Source organism: Octopus bimaculoides, chromosome 15 (genome assembly GCF_001194135.2).
Source record: "Octopus bimaculoides isolate UCB-OBI-ISO-001 chromosome 15, ASM119413v2, whole genome shotgun sequence".
Taxonomy (NCBI): Eukaryota; Metazoa; Mollusca; class Cephalopoda; order Octopoda; family Octopodidae; genus Octopus; species Octopus bimaculoides.
In genome coordinates this window covers 5,837,260-5,842,002 of record NC_068995.1, presented here as the reverse complement: position 1 = coordinate 5,842,002, position 4,743 = coordinate 5,837,260, and positions in this window count along the sequence as shown.

Genomic DNA, 4,743 nt, shown 5'->3' with positions numbered 1-4,743 from the left:
TATTATTATTATTATTATTATTATTATTATCATCATTATTATTATTATTATTATTATTATTATCATTATTATTATTATTATTATCATCATCATTATTATTATTATTATTATTATTATTATTATTATTATTATTATTATTGCTGTTACTGTTGCTGCTGCTGCTGTTCGTTATTGTTGTTGTTATTATTATGTTAGATTCACTGTGAATATATCGCCGATAGCTGATAAATCATCATATTACTCTACAATGCTAGATACATAAAAAAAAAAAACAAGGAAAAATGAAAAATTTTCATTGTTTGCCAGCTGTTGTTATTGTTATTTTTATTGATTTGATATCCAAATATATTTTATTATTCACATTGTTGTTGCTGTTATTATTATTTTCTTTCGGTTTGTAGTACACCGTTTTAATTAGTCAAATATTCTTCCGTTCTGTTTGTTGTTTTGTTGTAATTATGGCTGTTTGTAGTTGTTGTTGTATTGGTAGTTGTAATAATAGTGATGTTGGTGGCGCTGGACCATGTGATGGCGGCGGCGATGTTGTTGAAGCGGTAATGTTGGCGGGGATGACGTTTTCAGTGGCTGTCGTTATGGTATTATATACGAAGCTTTGCTTTATGAATTAAAATTTAGTTCTTGTAATATTTTAATACAGCACCTTATTATACCTAGTAGTATCTCTCTTTTATTGGTTTCAGCTGGAGGACGTTGGCTACATTTTTTGTAAATCCTCCTTTACTAATGAACATTTGGTAAACAAGTGGGTTTAGATATTGCTTTCTCATTTGCGTTTCCTGTCCTGAAGTTCATCCATTTAGGACTCTTGAGAGTAGGAGATCCAGTTCATGTTTTGAAGACATCTAGATCAAAGTCATGTACGTCTCATGGGTCCTTCGAGAGAATATTTAAGAGTTGTTGGCCCATGAATCACGAGTTATCGCAGATTTTGTTCCTGTATTTTCATATCAAGCGTGGGATCTCTGGCACTATGAAATGGCAACCTGTTCTTGTGTTAGTAGAACTCTCAATGCCAAAATTTGGAGCAAGTCCTTCCAGGAAATTCCTGAGATACATCACATCATATTTTTCTCGCCTTCGTTCGTGATATATTTGTCAATCTGTCTATCATACTGTTTTCTACATCTGTATATCTCCCAATTAATTTATCTCTCTGTTAATCTATCATTATATCTATCAATCTATCTCTATATTTATTTATAATTGACGCGGATAAACTCTCTCTCATGATGGCATTTAGAAGAGGTATCATATTCCAGACAGAGTTATCTAATAGCTTTCATGTCAAATTATTAGAATTTGGAGATAAACAGCTGCGTCCGGGTATTGCATGTATTTCACATTGACTTACTGAGTAATTTCGATTAGTCACGATGTTATGTCGTGTATTGGCTCTTTTACCATTCTCATTCCAGTAATCTAGTTATTTCCTTATATTTAATGTGGGAGTAGTCCTAAATATTGCGCAATATTCGGCCAAAAAGTAAAACAAGTTACAGATGTTGAAAAAAGTGTGTGAAACCTGTAAAGCGTTTTTCATTATTTCCAAGAGTGTTTCTCCGCTTTCTTTCTTTATTCACACTCTGATTAATGTTCTCGTGTTCCTTTTTGTTGAAGAGGGTAGGCTCGAAACGTATCAAACTCTCTCACTTCCCGAGCGTTAAACTAATACGTCTGTTTGTTGTTTACACACCTGTCTTCGTCTTTTTGTTTTTGTATTTTTTTTTTGTAAATTCCAACTCTATGTGTGTGTTTGTGTGTGTATTTATACATGTAATCATTCCTCCCTATTATTGCTTATATTCCGTTTCTTTCAACTACGATGTGTTCATGAAGAATCTCAAAGAAAACAAAAATAAAACGTTTGGCTTGAGTTCTGAAATGCGATAAAGATTTCTGTAAAGATTCATGAAAATCCTTCTCTTAATATCTTTTCTCCGCATATAATACATTTTAAAAGGTTTTGAGGGAAAATAACACAATATTTGGAAAGCTATTTATAAAAATGGACAAAGTTCATATAACTGATGGCGCTCAGTGTTTATCCCAAACCCGATAGATTTTACCTACAGATTATCATGATTGTTGTTCAGTCAGCACAAATCTGATTATACATACATACATGCATACGCACATACGTGCGTGTATATATATATATATATATATATATATATATATATATATATATATATATATATATATATATATATATATATATATATATGTATGTATGTATGTATGTATGTATATACAGATATATATACACACACACAAACAGACATACATATATATATATATGCACACTTATACATACATATATATATTTATCTTTATGTATATGTATATATATATGTATATATATTATATATGTATGTGTATACATATGTATGATATATATTTTCAATAATCAAGAGATGAGAAATTATGAACATTATCCGTCAAATGTAAATAATGTATATATATATATATATTTATATATATATTATGTGTGGTATATATTATTACAGGTATATATCTACATATGCATGTATATGTTTATATATGTGTATGAAATATATATATATATGTGTATGTGTGTGCGTACGTATGAGTATGTGTAGTGTGTCTGTGTGTGTGTGTGTGTGTGTTTCTGTTGACAAAATATGGTAACACAAAGCTCGACCGCATATTTATCTGTATAAGTAATACTGGGAACATGAGAAAATATTTCAAATGTGTGGTGTATATCTGTGCTTGCGAGCGTGCGTGCGTGCGAGCGTGCGTGCGAGCGTGCGTGCGTGCGAGCGTGCGCGCAAGTGTGCGTGTAAGCGTATGTGCGGACGTGTGTGTATTTTTGTCTGTGTGTATGTGTGTGTATGCATTGGTTTCTGAGTGGGAGTATTTGTGCGTGTGTGTTGATTCAGCATTAGAAGCGGTGTTTCATAGCTGTTTACCCGCAGTCATGTGTTGTTGCATTATAAAACAACCTCCGGCTTAACCTTTTCCAAATAACTTTCTCCTAATAAGAATTTCGCTGATATTATTAATGTGGTTATTAAGATGGTAAGTTAGCACAATTGTAAGAACGTCGAACAAAATGGGTTCGAATTCCTCTCAGGTCGACTATGCCACTGTCGTCCTCTCGGAATGGATAAATTAAGTAACAGTTGAGGGTATTTCACCTCACTCCTGACACTGGTATTTGATATAGCCAATATATATTTACATGCCTATATGTCCATATATAGATATATATATATATATATATACAAAGATATGTTATTGCGGTTAATTTTTGGCAGCGCAGCCGAAGATCGATGGACAATGGCAAAGGAAGAAACTCGCCCTTACAAAAGAAGCTTATCCCTCTCCATATTTTAAAGAGTTCTCAGGGCATCAGTGATTGGGGTCTGAAGATACGCCGTAACGCTAATCTCCTTATGAGCGAGAAATCCAGAGTAACCCCGTAAACCGGCCTACCCTAAGATAATATATACATATAATTATATATGTTTCGGTTGAAACATATAAAAGAATAAACGAATGAAAGAATACATATCGATACTGACACTTGAAACGAAATTACACATACGAGGGCAAATCGAAAATTATCCACCATAACATTGCTTTATTATTATCACACTACTTTCTGCACATGCGTGCTTTTAGTTGATACTATTGTGGTCAGGTGATCAAAGTTTGAGCCTGATCGCACCATTTTTCTTTCTGGCTTTACAGTGTAAGCATGGTCGCTCCAGTAACAATGTGCACCAAAGAAGAACAAAGAGCAGTGATCCGATTCCTCTGGAAAGGGGTGTACGATGAACAGAACAAGATACTGTGTTTTGCTGGCCAACAAACTGAAGCCAGCAATTCGCACCTACGCTGAAGCCTAACGCCGAAGGAAGCTTTACTGTTGCATAACAATGCACGCCCAGACCGTTGAGACCATTAACCAATTCGGTTTTGAGGTTATATAAAAATATACCTGTGTATATATATTGATATGTATAGAGAGAGAGAGAGAGATGTATGTATATACACACACACACACACACACAGACACACACACACACACATATATATATATATATATATATATACAAATTTAATAAATATATATAATATATAATCATATTAATGTGTGAAAACAACTTTTCTATATTTATGTATGTGTGTCTTTGTGTCTGTATATATATATATATATATATATATATAAACACATGTACGTGTGTGTATGTGTGTGTGCGTGTGTGTGTATTTGTGCCTATGAATGTCGCCTAACTCACACGCATACGAGCATACGTATATACATATACACATGCATATACATATACACATATATAGTGTGTTGGTCTGTATACAAATATTACATAGATGTAAGTAAATTATGTATGTACATATGATATGCATACCCAGAAGCGTGCGTGTGAGCTTCAGCAGACACACACACACACACACACACACACACACACACACACACACAAATTGTTTATGTTATGTGTAGACAGAGAGGAAATTGTATTAAAAATCGAAATGACCTCCACCAGACAATATATGAAAGATGTGAAACAAATATTTCATTTGATACTAATTAGTCGCCGCTTATTAATTTGATAATGGCCTGATGCTGTTCAATATGATTCAATTTGTTCACAACGGTGGTTTCTCTAACTGCACAGTTGTATTATTACTATCATTGTTATTATTATTATTACTATTACCATTATTATTACTATTATT